This window comes from Telopea speciosissima, chromosome 8 (genome assembly GCF_018873765.1).
Source record: "Telopea speciosissima isolate NSW1024214 ecotype Mountain lineage chromosome 8, Tspe_v1, whole genome shotgun sequence".
Taxonomy (NCBI): domain Eukaryota; kingdom Viridiplantae; phylum Streptophyta; class Magnoliopsida; order Proteales; family Proteaceae; genus Telopea; species Telopea speciosissima.
The window spans coordinates 58,707,064-58,731,260 of NC_057923.1; the positions used below are offsets into that span (position 1 = coordinate 58,707,064).

The window sequence follows — 24,197 nt, forward strand, 5'->3', positions numbered from 1 at the left end:
TTCTTAAAAACCCCAAAATGCCCTCATCTTCCCCAAATCATCATCTTCGACTTCTTCTGATCAAGAAGCTTCAAACACAAATTAATGGCGAATTACCTATGCCCAAAGCAAGAAACCCATGTGAGGAATTCTTCTTTCAAGGGACAAGCCGTTGCAACCCTTCTTTCCTTCAAGCGACCAGGACTGGAATTCTTCTTCAAAAATTCCGATTCCAGACTTTTAAACCCTGCTTTCCCTTCTCCTTCTTGCAGTCATTTCTCTAACCACCTCTATGGAGACTGTTTCTTCTTCCTTCCTCAATTTAAATTGTTCTTTCAGTGGTTATTTCATTCACATTTGATTTATCTCCGATACGACATTGAGTAGAAGATCGTTTACCCTTTGTTACGGTGGCTTAAAATCGTAGAGTAGCTTATGTTGTTCAATTCTGCTCATGTTCTTCCATCCATAGAAGTTTTACCATTTGTTACCTTCCCATCACTTTGTACCAAAAACCCTAAAACAGAAAAATCGTTCAAACAAAGCAGTGGAAGCATACTTTGTGTATTTGTCTTCCATGGTTTAAATTTAACAGAAATTTATTGGTTGAAGATACAACTCTGACAACCTTGTAAGACTGAATCTCTGGTTTCAAAGAAAGCACCTTTTATGTCTAAACTACAGCGCAAGAAAATTTCTTTTTTTCCCTTGGGTATTGTTATTTTGGTAGACTCCCTTGGCTATTGTTAAAGAGTAGATGATGATGACCTAGAAGATGAAACGGAGAAGAAGAAGTGAGCAAGGGGTTATTGAATCTATTGACTTGATGGAGAGTCACTCACTGGCCGGCCGGAGACGACGAAGAAGAACAGGACAAGAGGGGACGGGCGTGGGATTGCAGGTCATGTGAGGAAGAGAGTGGTGTGAGGAAGAGGATCGATTTTGGGGTTTTTAGATTTAAGAGTAAAAAAGTAACTAACAGTCTTTTCAAATTAGGTTAGGGTAATACATAAGTGAAGGTAATTAGGTCTTTTCATTTATAAAAATAAAATAAAAGGTAAAATTATCATTTTCAATTAGTTTAGGGCAACAAATAAGTGAGGGTAATTAAGTCTTTGCAGATTTAAGAAAATGGAGCAAATGGTAAAATGGTCAAAATTTTGGTTTCTAACGGTGGTATTTAACAGATTGGACCTATCTGGCATTTGGGGTACGAGAAATATTGGGTGTATTATAGGGGGGTACGTGTACTTTACCCTTTGTTAAATTTCACAAAAATATGTACACCCAATTGGTCTACACCGATCCTGATTGCAGTCATTCTAGAATGAATGATTCTAGAGTTTTTGGGATTGAATCATTGGGTTTTCAAATTGGAGGGCCAATTCTAGGGTTTTAGGGACTGATTTTGATCTAGATTGGATCAGAATTGATAGAGACCAATAGATACGACTCCGAGTTTAAAATCCTTGGTCAAACCCACCAATTGTAATTGGCATGGATTGGTTGTTTCGGACAAATTTGCCTCTGATTCTCCTTATAAAAGGATCTTTGACTGTGTACCCCTTGTCTATACCGTGTCATCGATACGGTATCGAGTTCAACGACTAGCAAAACCATTACATATCGTCCACGGGCGACACGATATATGAGGTCCTAATTTTATTGGCATTTGAGGAAAGAAAAATCCTCTAATAAAAATCCATGCTCTAATTGCCCCCACTCCTCTCAATGTTTATGTGAAGATGACGATTTTTATACTACAGAAATTAGGAGCTCATATATGTAAACACTCATATTAAGAAAAAACACATCAAATAGCTTAGGAATAAACATGTTATACCTATGACATAAGGTAGCTAGGAAGTGAATTACCTGTGCTACGTGTTTAGAGAATACATACAAAACAAAATTGAAAACATGATAAAAGACTCTATAACATCTAAGTGATGAGGTTAAATATATAGAAAAGATGATAAAAGCCTCTCCTTTTTATCAAACTCCACCACTTGTTCATCAATTTTCATGCTTTTGTCTTGTTGCAATCCTTATTGAAGAGGCCCGAATTTCCATTCTTATAACTGATCTTGAACCAACATATTGAAATCCACACGCTGCACAGCCACAAAACAGCTCAAGTGAATTATTGTGATCAAACTTCTTATGCCTTAGTTTGTCAAAACCTTCAAAAGCCCCCATTAAAGTTCATGTTGTGTTTGTTTTTGCATTCTTAGAAAAGATTCTCGATCAAGAATGCATTTTGACGTGAGAAAATGGAGAAGAATTGGTGTTTATAATGAATTCTAGACCCAAAATCTATTCCGAGAATGCATACCAAGCATAACCTCAACTTAAATCATCTTGTTAGAGGGGTCCCATGGGCTGACAATGTTAGGCATGCTGTTATAATATTCTATCGATGAAAACCTGCTTTTGTAAGAACTTTTGTAATATTCCTAGCTCTCCATTTGTTATAACACCCATTGCAACATATCACATTTTGTTTTCAACTTTAGAGAGCTGATGTATGAGTAACAAGGAATCATATCAGTGGAACAGTTCTAATTGGGGGTTAAATTTGTTTAGAAAATTGTTTTAATCAAATTTAAAGGCGAAAACCAGCTGATTCGACCCAATATGACCATTCGTATTGATATCGAATAACTCTTTATCAGCTTACCTCTGCAGCATGATCTAGAACTTTCTTTTCACCAGTTTTTTTTTTATGAGCATTAAACATCGAAGACAACACAAAAACTACAAAAGTAATAAAGTTAGAATTACCTTCTAATCAGGCACAGTTCCTCTGTATTGATAGAGTTTCAAGAAAATTTCCTTTAATTAAATGTAGTTCCTTCGCAACCTCTTTCATGTTCATACGCTCTTTTGGCGATCCCATGGAACACTAGAGTGCGATTTGAATTATTGAAGTTACGCAAGCTTGCAATTTATTTGTCCTATGACTAGGACCTTCAGTTCTATTGATAGCATCTTCGTCACTTTCTTCATTGTGTTCCTCCTTGGGTAGGAGTGTTGGATCTAAAATTTGCATCACATGCTCAGGTAAAGCTTTCTTTGCAAAGTTATGGAAGTTCAAGTCTTCAGAAAACATCTGATCCGTTGGCCTTTTTCCTATGAACTTCTCTAATAAAAGGATCCCATAACTGAATACGTCCCCTTGTATAGTTGCCCTTCCATCCATGCCATATTCTGAAATTTAGAAACATGTCATGTTAGTATAACAATAAGTGATTTACGTATTTTTCAAATAATATAAGAAATTACAATCTCAATATGGAAATTGGGAATATAGTATTCAAAAGTAGCAAGTTATATGGTCATTTTTTCACTTTGGGAACCATGAATCTTTTCATTATGTTAATAGGAATATTCCAATCTAAATCCGATCCTATTAGATACCAGGTCCAATGCATTCGTAGTATAATCAATTCCTAATTGTAGTGAATATGGGAAAACCACGATCCACTCTAATTAAGATAGAAAAGTGTGTTGATATACTAAATCAACTATCCAGAACAGGAATCTAAATATTAAATAATATATAGTAGGATTGAAATATTAAGCATAATAAACAAGATCTTTAGATCTAGCCTTTTTCTAAATCATCATTTTGCCATGTTTAATACTATACAATAAATTCTGATTAGAATCGGCGACAACAACTTAGGAAAGGGTATCTAGATCTACATAATCAAAATTTAATATATTGATAACTCAAAATAAAATTGAATAGTTTATTTATTACCTGGAGCAACATAGCCAATAGATCCTTTTATCTCGATGATACTAGCTTGAGCCTGTGATGAATTGTTGTCAGATTCTATGAGTAGTCTCACCAAACCAAAATCACTAACATGTGCAGTCATATCACTGTCGAGTAGAACATTACTTGGCTTCAAGTCACAATGAACAATTGGCACATAACAATGGTAATGAAGGTAATCCAACGCAAAAGCCACGTCAATTGCGATGTTTAATCTTTGAAGAAGGCCTAAACTCCATGAATGATTATTTACCTCCATCGGCAGATGCAACCAATCATCTAGACTCCCATTAGGCATGAACTCATAAACAATGGCTTTGAAATCCTTGCCTTCTGAATCAAGACTTGAACAGCAAGTTAAAATCTTGACAAGATTTCGATGCCGAATGTTTCTTAATGCTTTGCATTCAGCCATAAAGCTCTTGGATTTTGATGGTTGAGTACCTTGACTGCGACAACTTTTTCATCCTGGTCAATAATCCCTTTGTATACAGAGCCAAAACTACCAGAACCTATGAAATTAGCTGAAGAAAATCCTCCAGTAGCTTTCGAGAGGTCTTTGTAAGAAAGCTTTAAGATCTGGTCATCGATTAATGGTGTGGATGGAGGTTTACTTTTTGACTTCTTTATCCAACAAAGAATAAGAAATGAAGATATCAAAAGAAAACCAACAACCACGCTGATTATTACCAAAACTACTTTAGAAGACTTTTCTTGTTTTGTAGATCCATGAATTCTGCATGTGGGCAGTCGTAAATCAATAATTCCCCCCCACAAAGCTTTTCATTCCCATTCACTTAAATGGCACTTGCATTTCTAAAGATTCCTTTTGTTGGTACCTCCCCCTCAAGATTATTGAAGGATAAATTCAAACTTTGAAACGCTGAAAGATTCTTTAGATCTTTTGGGATTTGCCCTGATTAGTTGTCGAGTGAGATATCTAAATCTTGAAGCCCTTTCAAAAGAGTCAAAGATTGTGGAATGATTCCTTCAAACACATTACCCCCCATATAAAGATATTCCAAACTATTACAGTCACCAATGGAGGAGGGAATTTTTCTAGATAGTTTGTTATTGGAGATATCTATTGTAGAAAGGCTCTTCAAATTACCAATTTCAATTGGTAGGGAACCGACCAGAGAATTAGAAGTTAAGTCAAGAGATATTGATAAGGAGGAAATAAGAAAGATTTGCTTAGGTATTGGGCCTTGGAGGTTATTGTACGTGACGAAGGTTTAGGTACTATAACCATTGACAATTCCCAATGCTGGAAGGAATGCTTGCATTCAAGTTGTTGTCATCTAAGTGGAGGTCATACAAAAGAGTGAGATTGCCTATAGAGGAAGGTATTTGTCCTGAAAGTTTGTTTTCATTCAAGTACAATCTTTGAAGCTTCAGAAGTTTGCCTATACCAGATGGAATATTACATTCGAGATAGTTCTGATCCATGTTCAATGCAGTTAAATTGACGAGATTCTCAATCCCAGTAGGTATGGATCCACATATTTGATTCCCTCCCAAATGATGTACCGAGAGCTCTGTTGAGAGATTGGCTATAAAGTTAAAGTTGGGAAGGAGACCCGTAAAACCATTACATTGCAGGGATAAAATCTTTAGATGTGTACAATTGACCAAAGAATTTAAAAAATCAAAATCATCAGCTGTCCCTTCTCCACATTGATTTCTAGCAATATTGAAGCGTTGAAGGTTTTGAAGATTTCCTAAGTTGTTAGGGACTGATGCATTAAAACTGTTTGCAGAGAGATCAATTGTTTCGAGTGTTGAAATATTGGAGATGGAATTCGGGATGCTCCCTGAGAAAAGGTTTGGTCCAATTGCTAGTGCTTTGAGATTTGGAAGAGTGAAGCCTATGTCTGGTGGAAGGCTCCCATGCAGTTGGTTGTATGGAAGAGAAATAGTTTCAAGAGATGAGAGATTATATAGTGATATAGGGAACATATCAGATAGCCTGTTTTCAGAAAGTCCTAGAAAGTATAAGTTTGTGAGCCGACCAAAGGATTCTGGAATGCTCCCCTCAAGTTCATTTATAGCCAAAGAGAGACCTCGGATGGAGGAAATGTTCCCAATAGAAGCTGGTATTTCTCCTATTAAGCCATTTTGATTAATAGAAATTATCTCCAACTTTGACAAAGACCTAAATAGTTCAACCGGAATCTTCCCAACAAGATTGTTACGGCATAAGTGAATTTCTCTTAGACGAGTGCAGTTGGCCAACCTGGTAGGAAGTTCTCCTTCAAGAGTGTTGTTATAAAAGGAAGTGTACTGTAGTCGAAACAGATTACCAATCTCTCTAGGGATTTTGCCATGGAAGCTATTATTGGCTACTTTGAGGAAATGCAGAAAAGTGAGATTTCCTATGGAAGGAGATATGTTACCTCCCAAGCCCTTCCCATTTAAATTCAAGCCGATAACCCGTTGTCGATGACGATGGCCACATGTGATCCCTACCCAATTGCAAAAAATGGATGGAATCATTCCAAGAACTCAGTACTGATCCATGCGGATCATTATCCATTATTTGTTTCTTAAACTCGAGCAAAACAAGTCGATCATTTGTAGGACTCTCCTTCTTGTTGTTGTTGTTGTTCCCATTGGGGGTGACTGATTTTGCTAGCAGACTCAATGAACTCCCAGCAGCCAACAGGAGAACTAGAAGAATAAGCTGTTGATGATACAATGCCATCAGAATCAAATTTTGGGAAGCAAATGCAGAGAAACCATACAATTTTAATTTGAGTTGTGATTGCTAAGGTAGCTATATATTCTCCTAAGAATATTGCACCAAATTAACGCTAGATTTTATTAGTCATTTCAAGTCAACTCAAATCAAGTCAAGTCAAGTCAAGTCAAAGTCTTTCTTGTTATTACGTAGATAATTAGTTACACGGTATGTGAATCCATGAGAATTGGGAATTTAGTTCGCCTCCAGGGAGTCCACCACGTCCAGGGTACTGCTGTCAGTCGTTGGGTTGTGTCGCATACATCCCTAGGCATGCGTCGAGATGTGTACGGCACAACTCAACTGCTGGGTGCCCCCTGGGCGCTGGACTCCCTAGAGACGATCCTAATCCTGAGACTGATGTTTAAACACTCTGAATCAGGGTCTGAATTGGTCCCACCCGAAAAACATCCTATTCATTAGTTTCTATATAGAATTGGCCTGAGCTGAATTGGCCAGAATCAACTGGAATCAGTATCGGCCTTGGCTAGGCTGATTCCGATTCCGATTCCGATCCCGATCCCGATCAGATCGGCCAAACTGATTTTTAAATCCTTAGACGTGTTTCACAAATTCAAGGTTTCCACAAAAGACCCAAGAGACCATCAATGAAAGTCTATGGCCCAGTGTGACCTGGCCTTCTTCATTGGTTAATTATAACTTATACGAGTCCGTCAATGGATTCAACCATTTCGACACAAAAGGGAATTAAGAAGTTTGTTTTCTTTTAAACAAAATGGAATACCAAACGGTGTCCTCTTAGAAATTGTTAGTGTAAACAGGTGGGAATTCATGATTCAAGAGTCAAGGGACTCGGCAAAGAAGCGGAATTTCCAGTCATAGAAGACAATAAGAAGTCAAAAAGAATAAAGTAAATAGTAATGTTAAGTCGGCAAAAGAAGTGTTTTCAGTCCGCCTACGAAGTCACGTGTTTTGTAAAAATTGGTGACGTGTCTGTTGGAGTGCATATGAAGAACAAAAAAACACATTTCAATCAATTTTTGTCCTTGTTCTTCTTGAATTCGAGATTCATCCCAATAAAGGTAAAGCAAATTGGGATTAAGGTGTTTACACCAAGTGTGGATTTAGGTACTTCAAATTAGAATTAACCTATTGAGGTGAATTCTATGGATTTAAAGTATTAAGAAGGTATGGCCATTCTACGGATTCACTTGATTCTAATACGGATCACCTCAAAATGCAACCAATCGGTTTTAAAATATCAGATTTACAATTCTACAGAAAGACATCCCACAGATTGGGGTATTTCAACCATTTCGACCATGGTTCGTAACCTTGGTATCCGAATATCAGATTGGTCTCATGATCGTTCTCAGTATCGTCTAGAGTCAAGCCAATTTGGATGCATTTACCCTTGTTTTATAATAAAAATTAAATTTTATTGCTTTTTTTTACCTTTGGCCGTATAAGTAGATTGATATCGGATCAAGATCGATATTAGACAATACTCATCTGATCAGATCAATATCGGCCGATCTGATCCGATCTAACATTACGAACCATGATTTCAACACAAAGTATCAGGTGTCGGAAAAGGAACTCATTGGTAGTTATAATTGCTTCACTATATATTTAAGAAGTTTTAATTTAAAATCAAAAACGTGTTTTCACTTGGATAAAATGGAAAACCAAACAGCGTCATTTTCAGTGTCTGTTAGTGGGGATTCAAGAGTATTCCTGGTGAGCCTTCTCAGCCATAGAGATCACTTGTCGAGGAGACCAGCTTTGATTGTTGAAGGTCAATTGATTTCTAGCCTTCTAAATGAACCAGATAAGGAAAGAAGCCAAAGAAAACCATCTTCTTTTGGTACATTTACTTATTGCTTGATTGATTGCTCAATTACTTCACTGAATAATGGGTTCTTGTAGATGGCTTTCTGTGTTGCAGAAATATGTGGGGTGTTTTCTGGGTTTTTATTTTATAATTTTATTTTCCATTTTTGGATGTGTATTCTGAGGTTCAGTGGTAATGAGGTTTATAGTAGTGGAGTTATTGTTTTTAACAGGGGAAGATAACGATTGTGTTTTTGAAATATTGGGGTATTTTATGTTTAGGTTTCTTCGTTGAAAAATTTGGAATTTATTTTTTCGGGAGATTTATTGGGGTTTACAAATTTCTTGTGTCCGTAGGATCATGTGTATTTCTACTTGTCGTTGTTTCATGTTGGGGTTCTGCCTTACTCTTTTTCTCTTCCTCTTAAGTTTTCTAAAGAAAGAGTAATTCTTTTCTTTTCTTTTCTTGTTTTTTTTTTTTTTCTTTTAAGAGTCTTTGCTCTTTAAACTGTGGTGTTGTTGTTATGGAGTTATTCTCTTTTTATGTTTTGAGCAAGCAGGCAAAGTGGGATTGCTCGAGGTTTCTAACATTACACTTGTAACTTCAGGGTCATGGCAGCCAAATGTAGCAGCTTGGGAAAAGAAATTTTGCACTTCAGTTTGTTCACTTCCATGGTTTAAAATCATGGAAGCGAAGAAGGTTTTGTCACTATACCCGAATGTGATGCAATGGAATGATTCAGCTGGCCAAGAGGCCTTTAACAATGCCAAACACCGGTTTTGGGCAACTATCAATGGCCTCCCGTTCGATATGGATCTCCCTGATCCAGACACATACATAGATGAAATAGACTGGAACTGTACTGTTGATCAGGACCTGCTAGCAGATTTAGATCGAGCACTACTACATTCTGATGATGACGATGAGAAAGAGGCGAAGTCTGTGCTTATTGGTGATTCTGTCTTCTTCTTAAATCAACTAGTTCCATGCTCCGGATGGGGTGATGATGCAGAGGAAGATCTAGCCAGAATTGAGGACAATACTGCTGACAATCCTTGGGAGTGTGAATGTGCTGCTTGGAGGAATTTGTTAGATAATAATACCACATGGGGAGACACCAGAGGTAGCTCATTGTTGAAGAAGAAGAAGAAGAAGAATACCAATAACTGGGAGAATCCAAAACCCAACGGGATTAATGCAAGTTGGGGAAACATTTCCAGGTATTCATGCGGGCCAATTAGTCATCATGGATCCAGGGAAGCAGGCAATCTGTGGAGTTGGGAGAAGAAGAATACCAATAACTCGGAGAATCCAAAATCCAGCAGGATTAATGCAAGCTGGGGACACGTTTCCAGGTATTCATGCGGGCCAATTAGTCATTGTGGATCCAGGGAAGCAGGCAATCTGTGGAGGTGGGAGAAGAAGAATACCAATAACTGGGAGAATCCAAAACCCAGCAGGATAAATGCAAGTTGGGGAAACGTTTCAAGGTATTCATGCTGGCCAATTAGTCATCGTGGATCCAGGGAAGCAGGCAATCTGTGGAGTTGGGAGAATTCTGTTTCTTAGTGTAATATGTATGTAGTCAGAATTCTTGGGTCTCTAGTATCCGTCCGACATTGAAAGGTGTGGGTGTATACGTAAACAACGAAAAGTCTTGATTGAGGAAATGTTAGTGGAGTTGGGAGAATTCTGTTTCTTAGTGTATGTATGTAGTCAGATTTCTTGGGTCTCTAGTCCCCATCTGACATTGAAAGGTGTGGATGTATACATAAACAATGAAAACAAGCCATTTTTTTTCTTCTGTAAATTGCATTCTTGGTCTTGATTGAGGAAATGTTACTGGAATATGCACAAGTTAAATCAGTTTGTGTTCTTCTCTTTGTCTTCTCTCTCTCTCCCCCCCCCCCCCCAACAGTATCGTCATTGGTGTGCTCATCTATGCTACTTTAAGGGCGTGAAAAGGCAAACCGAGATGGTGAAATTGGTCTGAATCAAACCGACCCTTATTGTGTTGGCTTCGGATTCAGGTGATTTGACCTGAAACCAAACCAAAAATCAAAACCAACCCGAAATAAACTGATAAGAAACTGATATCAACCTGAAACTTATAAAAAACACATATTTTTCCCATAACTAAGGCTGTCAATTGGTCCCTGCAACAGTGGAAGTCCATTGTTCCTGGGTTCTTGGAGAATCCAGATCCCTGCAGCGGTGAAAGTCAGGGGACATGGAATGAGAATCACAGGAAGCGAGGTGGTGCTAGTTGATACATCATAAGATATATGACATCAAGGATTCAAGGAAATTAATACCAAACAGATCATGGATGGAACAATGGTCGAGGTAGAAAAAGGATAGTTTTCTTTTATGAGTGCCTGGTGGATAAAACACCTTTGGCTTCATAATGGTGGACTCAATCCATTCTTGCAGGCCAATTAGTCATCCTGGATCCAGGGAAACAGGCAATCCTTGGAGTTGGGAGAGTTCTGTTTCTTAGTAATGAATGACCTTGATCTACCTATATTATTTGATTTTTGCTATGTAAACGAGTTAAAATATCCACTCCAACGTCAATTCAGCTCACAATGGAATTGGGATAAGATAATATCTATCTTATAATTTCAATCTTGTGCATGTAGTCAGATTTCTTGAGTCTAGTCCCCATCCAACATTGAAAGGCGTGGGTGTATGTAAACAACAAAAAGAAGCCATATGTTTTTTCTCTAAATTGCATTCTTGGTCTTGATTGATGAAATGTTATGTGGTCTACTCTTCATCTTTTTTTCCACTATTGTTATTGGATTTTTGAGGTAGTAACAAGAGGCTAATACCAGTTTGCAGTTGAGTTGTCTATCAGGTGTCTAATAGAGAGAACAGAATGGGTAAGGGAAGACTGAAGAGAGAACAGGTTGGGTTCATGAAGACAGCCTGTGATGGTTGACAACTCGCCTGCCATCTGCCATTGCCCACGTGCTGCAATATGTGTATGGATCCCCTCTTCTTTCCCTTTACAATTGCAATGGCTAAGAAGAACAACACATTCCTCCCCTCTCTCCTCACTCTTCTCTTCCTTGTTAGTCTTTTACTTCCTAGTCCTCACAATGGATGCATTCATTATCTGAAAATTTGGATGATGTGATGTGGTAGACACCACTCACTGGTCACTGTGTTCCACCTCTCTCTCTCTCTCTCATTTGAGCTATTTGTGAGTGCTTAGCATTAAACCCATCTTAGGGCTTGCTCTGGAATAATGGGCTATTGCAACCAATTATGACCTGCTAGTGAATGGTCTTGATATTGTCCTCTCTCTCTCTCTCTTGGAGGTTTCTTTGATTTGTCATACATATGACTGCAACATCTAACCTTTCTGGCAAAACAAAACATTTTGGCTGTAGTTTAGTATGCATTTTCAGAATAGGTTATAAGTCTAGAGCGCATTCTGAAACCTGATTTTTTTCGTTATTTTCTCGCTTTAGGGTGTGTTATATAGACCTAGAATTTATTCCAAGAATGTATACAGCTCAACATTATGCACATATAAAGACACATGGGGATTGTCAAGTGCTTGAACAATTACAGTCAAGGTGTTCACAATCACATGAATTAATGATATGGGAAAACCCCTTTCTTGTAGAATTTCTGAACTTGCAAACTTTTGTTGTAGTTTTTAGGCAAAAGTCCTCTCTAGATGTACACTAAGGCTGTGTTTGGTATGCATTCTCGATCTCTACCACAAGGTAAGATTTCTGCTCTCTCGCTCTTTTTAGTTAGGAATTTTTAGCCCCTCTTCTATTCCTATCTTCTTGTGTCTTGACTTTGGAGTGGATATATATATATATATGCTATGGCTTGAATCAGTACTATTGTTTCTCATCCTCATTTAATTGTTTAATATCCTTAAATATCTTGTAATTGTTTATGTTTAACACATAGATTTTAAAAACAATTGGCAGATGGGTTGGCCAATGGATACTCAAATGTTCATACCATAATCAGCAATGCAGCTCTTGGACTTTATTCCTAAATTTACTTTTGTTTTGCTGTGTTATTGGACTTTTAGATGAGTGGCTATATTTGTTTAGGTGTCTTCAAATTTCTTATCCTACTCTTTCTAAATGGCATCGATCCGTAAATCCTGTAATGTAGGCCTTATTTACATATCAACATTTGCAACCTTTGCCATTTCTCCATAACCATGTTACTCCTGTCCCATAGCATTCTTCTACCATGCACATCTACAACAAGCACCCATTCATCTATCACATCCAGCTTACCTTCATAGCTCTGGAAGGATCAACTTTGCTACTTTTAATTCCTGATGCATGTGGTAATCCTATCGCATAGCCCTTTACTGTATTTTATTCATATTCCTTATTTACCCATCTTTGTTGTGTCCTTTGCCCATTTGGTATCTTGACACTATTCTGGTTTTTGCTATTTTCGTGAATGGCTAGGTTAAGCTAACTAAAGTTTTAGATCCTGGAATCTGATCAGCTTTTTTATCCAACTTAGTTTCTTCTTAAGAAAAGGCTTGTGAAGCTGTGAGTGTGTTTGTGAATTTTTTTTATGCCCAGTTTCTGTTTTCTGTAAATTTACTGCTGTCAGAGCCTTGTGCCCTCTCTCATGGGGCAGTGAAATGAATACCCCGTCCCTCCCCTTGGATGCCCGTGTGCATACTCCCATTGGCCCCCTGTGTTGGCACAGGGGTCACACAGCCTGGCAGCAAACCCCTTCCCAATAATAGTAAGTTGTTTTAGAGAGTTACTTTGCTTTACTTTGGAGGTAGCTGGATTCTCTTCTGTTCTAGTGCCCTCTAGTCTTCCTATCTGGGGCTTGAAAGTTGGTGTGGTGATCATGATTGTCTTCTGATGGTAGGTTCAAGTGGGAAATGAACCAGTAATATAGGCTTAGTATCTCCTCTCATCCCTCTTCCTATTCCATAAATAGGAGCACACGAAGGCCGCAGGGTCCCTGGCAAACTGTAACTAGAGAGGTTATAATTCCCTTCACCAGTCAAAAGCCTTTGCTATTTTTTAGGGATCTTAGTACTCTAATGAGAGTGATTTGGTTGAGCATTGAAGTAATAGGTCCCAAAATAATGCTGATCGAGAGCCTTGAAGAGGATTTGAAAAAAACCCCAGCTTTTGTTAGTTAATGTTTCATATACCTTGAGCTTTCAACTCTTCCCTCATCTAGGATGCAAGTTAGGTTTTGATTTTTTTTTTTAACAGACCAGGTTATGTGAGGTTCTCTGCCATGTTTAATCACACCAGATTAGGATCCTAATAGGTCTGAATCGAGTTTCATTGAATGTGCCATTGATGGGATATGTGAATTTTTAGAAATTTTCTCATGGAATTTGATAATCAGAACTAGACAAGATATGTTGAACCAGAAATAGGTCAGCCTTGCTTCCAAAGCTTCTCAGAGCCCAGATTTGAATGAATAGCATTTATTGCTATAAATTTTTCTTCTGCCTAAGAATAAATATCTTGTCATAATATGAGTATTACCTGTTGTAATGTACATAAAGTCCTCAGCTCAAATCTTTCTCTTCCCCAATCCCCCCCCCCCCTAACAATAAAAGAACCTCTATGATTGAGAAGTTGAATATTTTTCATTTTAATAAAGTTTGAAATGGGAGTTTGAGTACCCTGTGATACACCTGTACACCCTCTTTTGGTTTCTCACAGTACATAATTTACTTCGTGTATGTCATTGGAAATTAGGATCTTTGTTTGTTGCTGAGGGGGGGGGGGGGGGGAGGGAGGAGGAGTAAGATGCAAATGGCCTCTATTAACTACATGTGGCATAAAACAGAAATACTGAGAGATTAAATATTTAATCCAAAAAGTAAACCTTGAGTAGTTGCATTTTACAAACTACTCTTTTAGCACCTAGTACAGGTTAAAATTTTTTGGTTTTGTAGAACATGAAGTCTTAGTTTTCTATAATCGTCCATTACTATTTGCTTCTAATTTAAATTTCCTACATTTTTCTATGGAGGGATGTACCATTTTCTATGTTGTTTCTTTAGCAAAGTGTTAACTCTTTTTACCCCCTTTCCGGGCGCGCACAATTTCATCAATACATCTAATCTATTGAAGGTTCTATATTACAAGCAGCAACATGGTTCAATGGGCCATTCCAATCTATCTGGTCATCCTAAAACATAACTACAGATGCACTTTGAGAGTCTTGCTATGGAACAGCATAAGCTATCCTTACAAAATGGTTTTGTTTCTGTTGATCAATGGAAGGGTCACTCTGTTTTTGAGAGTCTTGCTATGGAACAGCATAAGCCATCCTTACAAAATGGTTTTGTTTTTGTTCATCAATGGAAGGGTCACTCTGTTGGGTACTATTGATTTTCCTTCAGTTTAATTTATGATAAACTCTTATCTGTTGTTCTGTATCACTAGTTACTACGTTATGGAACTTTGAAGAATATGTTTTTCGTGCTGTAAAATATGTTATTATTTGATTCTTGTTTGTGAAACTCTTTGTTACTTAATTTTGCATTCAAAACTCAATTTCTTTCCACTGTTTATGATCCTATTGTAAAATTCGGTTAAAAATGCCAATAAGGGTATATTACTAATATTTCTCTGACTTTTCATGTAAAATGCATATATAATATAACAACAAAAATCAATTGATCAAAAGCTGGTATGGTTTAGCAGTTAACTTGGTTGTGATGGAAATTAAGAGGCATGCGCAGAAAGTACAAGAGGAATGCATTGGGAAGCATATCCAAGCTGGACAACGATAGGAGTTAGGCTGGAAACAGAAAATCAGAACGAAAAACCGTTTGTTGGTTTAAAATTTAACCGAATTGAGTATGATCTGGTCTATTTACAACCGTAACCCATAAAATCTGCTGCTTTTGGAGAAGTTTCCTAAGAATCTGGTGATGATATGTTGGTTGTGTGTGAGCTGTGATCCAATCCTTGCTCCTCAAGTGGAAATCATATATATAATTGTACCTTAATTATTATTTATAGGTAGGAGGGAGAGAGAGAGAGAGATGGTGATGCGGCTAGCTGCTGCTAATTTCTTGATTTCTAAAGAAGGTGAAGGGGGTACCTAGCTTTCTGCTAGACTTGTCTCCTCTTTGTGTTCTTCAGCAGAAGGTGTAGGAGAGAGTTTGTGTGTCAAAATCCAATAGCAGCTCTCTGGATCAAAATATTTGGGGTTCCAATGAATTTGTCATCTATGTATATGTCTGGGTCAGAGAGAGTGATGTATATATGCATGGCAAAAAGAAAAGATGATGAATCATGAATGGCCATTAATTAATTTTTGGGTTGAAGCAACAATATTTCTCTGCCTAACCCAGATTTGTACATATATGAACATTAGAACTCTGATATTGAACTGGAGCTGTTGTAGGATTTAGAACCAGAACCCAACCCCATTACCTCCTTATGAAGATTACAAAAAGGGGTATTATGTCTACACTTATTTCCATCAATTCCGGCCTCTACATCGATCGATCGATCGATCGGGGGTTACGTACGTGATAGCAGAGGATTAATCCAATTAATTAGAACTGAACTGTTGAAGATGACTCCTTGAACGAAACCAGGTTGTCCTTTTTCACCGTACTATCTGGGAATTAATTGTTGTTGAGGATTCCAAATCACCTTTCTCGATGGGAGCAATATTCTCCACCGAAATACAGCGTGGACCACTCCCATGGCTGCTGCTGCTGAGTTGCAGAATTTCTTCGATCTCTCTCCCATGGCTGCTGCTGCTGCTGCTTCTAATGCTATGGCCCTGAAATTGCTATCTTACTTGGTTCATTTTATGGAGAGAAATCATGGAAACTAAAAATGTGATGCTTTTTTATGAGAATAATATGCTTAATTACTGGACTGATGATGATGATGATGATGATGAAGAAGAAGATGATGATCAGACTTTTAACAGGGGATCGAAAATACTATTAATTGCTTAATAAGTTCTTATTAATTTCTGGTAGTGTTACTTCAATTTCAATTAATTATACTATTATGTATGGTTTTATTATGATTCAATTCCTATTTGTTTAATTTGATTTTCTAAGAATCCTCTAATTCTTTAATTTCATATTTCTATATAGTTTTTCTTAATTAATTTCTTAGAATTAAAAATGTCTCAGGTTTGGGTTCAATTTTCTTTTGTTCTATCATGTATGTTTATGTTTTGTTTGTTTCAATCGTCAATTGTTTATTCACTCTGCGAAGAACAAAAGGTGCGTGAAGAAGGGGGGGGGGGGGGGGACTGAATGACATTTTTTATCATTGACGATAAGAATTCTTCTTCTTTTTTTTTTTTTTTTGTCTCAGTTGGAGATGTGGAAACAAGGTCGATCATTCTACCAATACTACCCTACCTCCCGCTCCAACACCCCCCCCCCCCCCCCCAAATAAAGAAGCTAAAACCTAAAGGTCATCCCTATCAATGCATTTCTTTTTATATTAAAGAGGGGGGGGGGGGGTTGGATAATAATTTTGTACCCTTGAGGTAGGGGCTTAACGATCAGACAAAATTCTTTTTTCCAAAATTTTATTTCAATAGAATGACTTACTTCTATCCCATTTCTGAATTCACTTCTCTACTGTTCTAGGAGTGACATTTGTAAAACTAGTATTTGGTCCAAAGAGAATGATTCAAAAGCATCAAAACTAGGATGTAATTTATGGTATTATTTTCTTTATAAAGTTAATCATACATACAATATTCATATAAATTAGGAAAATCTTATTGTAACTAAAAACTTTAGTAATGTATTGAGAGATTATGAAACCTTATATGGGTATTCGTTCATGGACGTAGACACTCTGGCTGAACCACGTATATTTGGTGTTGTGTCTCGCACTTATTTTCAATATATATTAGAAGTGTGTGTTGTGCAGAGTGGGGGGAAACTGTCTGGTAGACCAAGTCACATTGTGGTGTGTGGTGAACATGTTTGTGTGTGATTGGTAATTACGAGACTATCTCAACCAATTTTGAATTGTAATTAAGAAAACATCACCAGTGCGGTATCTGTTAGAGATTGAAAGAAAATTTTTGGTGGCCTTGATTCACCCCCTACTTTTATCTAAGACGGCTTGAAAATTATGGACACAACCCGAGAGCATGTTGGCATGTATTTTACAAGCAATTTACTACCCAAGTGGCTCTTTCCTCTTGACTACAGTGGGACACCAGCTAACTGAGGTTGGAGAAGTATTGTGGAGGGACAAAAAGTCCTAAAATCTGGCTTGTGTTGGTGTATACGAGATGGTTCTTCGGTATTCCAAGTATCCTCTCCACATCCTGCTTCTTCTCCTATTGATTTGGTTTCTGAGTTGATTGACCATGAGACTAGTAGTTGGCGAAGAGACCTACTGAAATTGAACTTCTATGCATCGAATGTCGTTGAAATCTTGAAGATCAATTTATTGAACCTATCATATATATAAACTCATCGGTGGTCAATTTAGAATCGGAATCTAAAATCAGTCGAAACTAGCTATTTAAAATTGAACTTGGAAAATTCGATTTGGTTTGGGTTTTGAAAAGTGAAATTTTATTCGATTCGATTTCGTTCTTAGACTAAAAATCATCTATTTGAATCAAACCAAATAAAGTATAACCATTATAAACCAAACTTAAATTAATCAAACTTAAACCATAGTAAACCCTACAATCAATTGTCTTTGTTGAGTGGTGTGAAAGTATCTACTATAGATATCTTTGTTGAACTGTGTAAAAAATGTAGAAATTTACGAAATATGACATCGTGGGATTCTATCATCATGAGACTTAATTATCCTTACCCATTTTGAGGATAAAAACGATTAAATTGTCACAAATTAGCCCCATGTACTGACAAACTTAGGGCCTCTTTGGTATCACTTTTAAGTACAAAACCCCACTATCAGCCAGCCCAATGACTTAAACGTGGTAGGGCACTTGAAAATCTTGAACCTTTCTCTCTACGGTCTTTACTCTTGACCTCTCTATATGTTTTAAGGGAAGTAATTTTCTAGCGTCGAGTGTGGCGTATGTGTCTATCTCTCTCCTCAAAACAAGGTGGAGAGGTGTCTTATTATATGGGGGCATGGTTTTAGTGCACGGTATCCGATCGACTATCGATCTTCTTCAAAACCGATATGGTATCGCTATGGATCGATCGTATCGGACAAGTTTACCCTTGGGTTCCCTTAAAAATGGGTTTTCTTGACTATTTTACCCATTGTTCGTACCGTTCCACCGATATAGTATCGACCAAGTATCGGTATCGATCACCTTCAAAATGGTGCAATATCGGCCGTATCGGGCAATCCAATACCGATACCTCAAACCATGTATGGGGAGTAGTGAGATAGATTCATGGGAGTGTTGGCGTAGGCTACACTCTCATACAAAGTTCTTTTTCTCATGTTTTAAATTATAAAATCTATGTTGCAAAGAATATTCGCAAATCAGCAGCTACATCGCTAACTAGGGGTGTCAATCGATCGATTTGGTCAGTTTGAATCAATCAATCCAAAACCAGGTTTGGTTTTCAGTTTGGCTGAATCGGCCAACCAAAATCAAACCGTTAAAAAAGTTTCGATTTTGGTCTGATTTTCTTATTAGTTTTTCGTTATTGACTTGTAATCGAGTTACTATCAGGTTCGGTCGAGTTTGGCAATGAGAATTTTTTATGCATTTAATTATTTTTTGGTTTTCGATTCCTTATCTGATTATTTTCGGTTTCTTTCAATTTCATAATCCCCAATCAAACCAATAAGGATTTCGGTCTAAGGTGAATCGGCCATTCTGGTCAGTTCAATCAATTTGTGCAGAACTTTGACACCCTTGCTGCTAACTAATTAGTTAGGTAATATTTTTTTTTAGAAAAGATCCCATGACACCAGAGCAAGGATTCTATTAGGTTGGATTGGACCATTTTATCCCTCAAAAGACCTACACTGAACGAATCCATCTCTCGTCGTCCTGTCTTGTTGGTGCGGGTTAAGGGTGTGGTGAAGTTAGAATCAAAACAGAAAATCAGAAGCGGTTGATGCTACTATATAACTAACTAACTAGAGGGGGTTATGGTTCTTGATTTTCCCATGAATTACGTACGCACCCTTAGCATTGTGGGCCCTGATAACTGGTAGAGTTGGGTAGAGAGGTTTGAGGTGTCCGTGATCCCTTGCTCCTCAACTTCCTAAAATCTAATTACGGTTCTAATTTGAGCGTTTATTACTAACTAAATATAACTCTGTGGTATATTTATATATTATTTCTTAATTCATTCCTGGTTCTTACTTGTTAGGGAAAAGATAGGGGAAAACAAACTTAACCCACCACGGCACGGCGGAAGGAAGGAATCAGCGATTGATGCTTCGCCATTAATTAGTTACTCGATCCTCTCCATAAAACTGGATCGTCTTCTTTGTTTCCATGATTATATCCCATGGAAGTGAACCAACTGAGGTGCAGAGATCCAACTTCTTCTCCCATGGCTGTTGCTGCTACTAGGATCTTGAAATTAAAATTATTAATATAGATTAGTACAGATTCTTGGGATGCGATGGGTTTAATTTGAATCTTAGTTGGTTCATTCTATGGAAAGAAATCTTGAAAGCTAAGAAGGTGATGCCTTTTTATGATAATGTGCTTAATTAAGCATGGAATGATGATGATGATGATGATGATGATATGGATCAGACTTTTAACATACAGGTGAAAATACTATTATTGCTTAATTAAGCTCTTAATTATTTCAGATAATACTGTTACTTCAATTTCAATTAGGTGTGTGTGTTTATATTTCTAGCTACCTTTATTTTTTTACATTTAATATCGATTTGGGGATTTTAGTTTATTTCAAGTTTTGGTCTTGGCAATAGGGTATATATATTGGCATTATACCTCTATTCTTGTTATAAATTTGATTCCTAATTTGTTTAATTTGATTTTCTAATTAAGAATCCGGCCTCTTCCTAATTAATTTTATGTTTCTATATATGTAGTTTTCCTTTCTTTGTTAGAATTAAAAATGTCCCATGTTTGGGTTCAATTTTCTTCTGTTCATCATACTTAATTATGTTTTGTTTGATTTTAATCCGGCCAAATTGTTTCTTCATGATTTCCATCTTGTTTTTTATATTTTAATTTATGATTAGAGTGCATCATGCGTAAGGCTGTAAACGGATCGGATTCGGCTCGGATAGTGCTATATCCGCATCTGCATCCGATTAGCTATCGGACGGATTCGGATAGTGCTAAACGGATACGGATCGGATATTTTATCTGTTTACATGTAAATATAGCTTTTCGGATAGCTATAGCCTATTCCAATAACTGGGAGAATCCAAAATCCAGCAGGATTAATGCAAATTGGGGAAACGTTTCAAGGTATTCATGTGGGCCAATTAGTCATCGTGGATCCAGGGAAGCAGGAAATCTATGGAGTAGGGAGAATTCTGTTTCTTAGTGAATGTATCTAGTCAGATTTCTTGGGTCTCTAGTCCCCGTACGACATTGAAAGGTGTGGGTGTATACATAAAGTCATAAACAATGAAAACAAGCCATTTTTTTTCTTCTGTAAATTGCATTCTTCGTCTTGATTGAGGAAATGTTACTGGAATCTGCACAAGTTAAATCAGTTTGTGTTCTTCTCTTCGTCTTCTCTCTCTCTCTCTCTCTCCCCCTCCCCCCACAATATTGTCATTGGTGTGCTCAGGGTGTCAAAAGGCAAACCGAAAAGGTGAAATCAATCTGAATCAAACCAACCCTTATTGTATTGGCTTTGGATTCTGGTGTTGCGAACCTGAAACCAAACTGAAAACCAAAACCAACCCGAAATAACCTGATAAGAAACTGATATCAACCTCAGACTTATAAAAAAACACATATTTTTCCCATAACTAAGGCTGTCAATTGGCCCCTGCAACAGTGGAATTCCGGGAACATGGAATGAGAATCACAGGAAGAGAGATGGTGCTAGTTGATACATTATAAGATATAAGACATCAAGGTTTCAAGGAGATGACTACCAAACAGATCATGGGTGGAAGAATGGTCAAGGTAGAAAGAGGATAGTTTTCTTTTATGAGTGTCTGGTGGATAAAACACCTTTGGCTTCAAAATGATGGACTCAATCCATTCTTGCAGGCCAATTAGTCATCGTGGATCCAGGGAAATAGGCAATCCTTGGAGTTGGGAGAGTTCTGTTTCTTAGTAATGAATGACCTTGATCTACCTATATTATTTGATTTTTGCTAGGTAAACTAGTTAAAATCTACACTCCAATGTGCAATTCAGCTCACAATGGAATTGGGATAAGATAATATCTATCTTGTTATTTCAATCTTGTGTATGTAGTTAGATTTCTTGAGTCTAGTCCCCATCCAACATTGAAAGGTGCTGTTGTATGTAAATAACAAAAACAGGCCATATGTTTTTTTCTCTAAATTGCATTCTTGGTCTTGATTGATGAAATGTTACTGGAATTTGCACAACTTAATTTAGCCTGTGGTCTTCTCTTCATCTTTTTTTCCACCTATTATTATTGGATTTTTGAGGTTGTAACAAGATGCTAATACCAGTTTGCCGTTGAGTTGTCTATCAGGTGTCTAACAGGGAGAACAGAATGGGTAAGGGAAGACTGAAGAGAGAACAGGTTGGGTTCATGAACGAGGAGGCTGTTGGGGTGATGGGGGAGGGGAAGACAGCCTGTGATGCTTGACAACTCGTCTGCCATCTGCCATTGCCCACGTGCTGCAATATTGGTATGGGTCCCCTCTTCCTTCCCTTTACAATTGCAATGGCTAAGAAGAACAACACATCCCTCCCCTCTCTCCTCACTCTTCTCTTCCTTGTTAGTCTTTTACTTCCTAGTCCTCACAATGGATGCATTCATTATCTGAAAATTTGGATGACGTGATGTGATAGACACCACTCACTGTTCACTGTGTTCCACCTCTCTCTCTCAACCATTTGAGCTATTTGTGTGGGCTTAGCATTAAACCAATCTTAGGCCTTGCTCTGGAATAATGGGCTATTGCACACCAATTATGACCTGTTAGTGAATGTAGTGAATGGTTTTGATATAGTCCTCTCTCTCTCTCTCTTGGAGGTTTCTTTGATTTGTCTCTCTTGGACATGGTTTTAGTGCATGGTATCCGATCGAGTATTGGTCATCTTCAAAACCGATATGGTATCACCATGGATCGGCTGTATCGGACAAGTTTATCCCTCGGTTTCCTTAAAAATAGGTTTTCTTGACTATTTTACCCATTGTTCGTACGGTTCCACCGATGTGGTATCGATCAAGTATTGGTATCGATCACCTTCAAAATTGTGCAATATCGGTCGCATCGGGCGATCCAATACCGATACTTCAATACCTATCCACACTCCCATACAAAGTTCTTTTTCTCATCTTTTAAATTATAAAATCTATGTTGCAAAGCATATCCACAAGTCAGCAGCCACATTGCTGACTAGGGGTGTCAATTGATCGATTTGGTTAGTCTAAATCGACCAATCCAAAACCAAGTTCGATTTTCAATTTGGCTGAATCGGCCAACCAAAATCAAATTGTTAAAAAAAGTTTGAATTTGATCTGATTTCTTATTAGTTTTTCGTTATTGACTTGTAATTGAGTTACTATCGAGTTCGGCCAACTTTAGCAATGAGAATTTTATATGTATTTAATTATTTTTAGGTTTTCGGTTTCTATCAATTTCATAACCCCCAACCAAACCAATAAGGATTTCAATCCAAGTTGAATTAGTCATTCTGGTCGGTGCAATCGATTCATGCAGAACTTTGACACCCTTACTGCTAACTAATTAGTCAGGCAAATTTTTTTTTCTTCAGAAAGATCCCACGACACCAGAGCAAGGATTCTAATCACGAATCGGTGTATATCAATCAGTACCGATATCAATACAAATCGGTTCTATTAGGTCGGATTGGACCATTTTACCCTTCAAAACACCTACACTGGAACGAATCTATCTCTCGTCGTCCTCTCTTGTTGGTGCGGTTAAGGGTGTGAAGTTAGAAGAATCAAAACAGAAAATCAGAAGCGGTTGATGCTACTATATAACTAACCAACTATGTGGTTATGGTTCCTGATTTTCCCATTAATTACGTACCCCTAACGTTGTGGGCCCTGATAACTGGTAGAGTTGGGTAGAGAGGTGTGAGGTGTCCGTGATCCCTTGCTCGTCAAGTAAAATCTAATAACGGTTTTAATTTGGAGCCTTGAATTAAGACGAGACAGGAACTGATGGTTTCTTTATAACTGTATATATAAGTATTTAGTATATTTAATTACTTCTTAATTAAAATTCCAGGTTCTTACTTGTTAGGGGAAAGGTAGGGGAAAACAAACTTAACCCACCACGGCTCGGAAGGAAGGAAGGAAAGAAGGAAGGAACCAGCGATTGATGCTTCGCCATTAGTCGATTCTCTCCATAAAACTGGATCGTCTTCTTTGCGTCCATGATTATATCCCATGGAAGTGAACCAACTGAGGTGCAGACCCAACTTCTTCTCCCATGGCCGTTGCTGGTGCTGTTGCTAGGACCCTGAAATTACAATTAATATATTTATTAATACAGATTAGTATAGATTATTGGGATGGGATGGGTTTAATTTGCAACTTAGTTGGTTCATTCTATGGAAAGAAATCTTGGAAGCTAAGAAGGTGATGCCTTTTTATGAGAATATATATATATATATATATATATATATATATATATATATATATATATATATGTATGTAAGCTTGGAATGATGATGATGATCCAGATCAGACTTTTCACATACAGGTGAAAATATTATTATTGCTTAATTAAGCTCTTAATTATTTCTGGTAGTACTGTTACTTCAATTTTGATTTTAGTTCAATTATT

The 24,197-nt window shown here is 37.4% G+C and overlaps 1 long non-coding RNA gene across 1 annotated transcript in view; it reads right to left on the reverse strand.

Moving 5' to 3' along the window:
• Positions 1–21,391, reverse strand: part of LOC122670581 — a 37,091-nt gene extending 15,700 nt beyond the window's left edge. Inside the window, exon 1 of the long non-coding RNA XR_006334229.1 lies at positions 21,258–21,391. This is a non-coding gene — a long non-coding RNA (uncharacterized LOC122670581). The remainder of the gene's footprint in view (positions 1–21,257) is intronic.
• Positions 21,392–24,197: the final 2,806 nt, after the last annotated feature.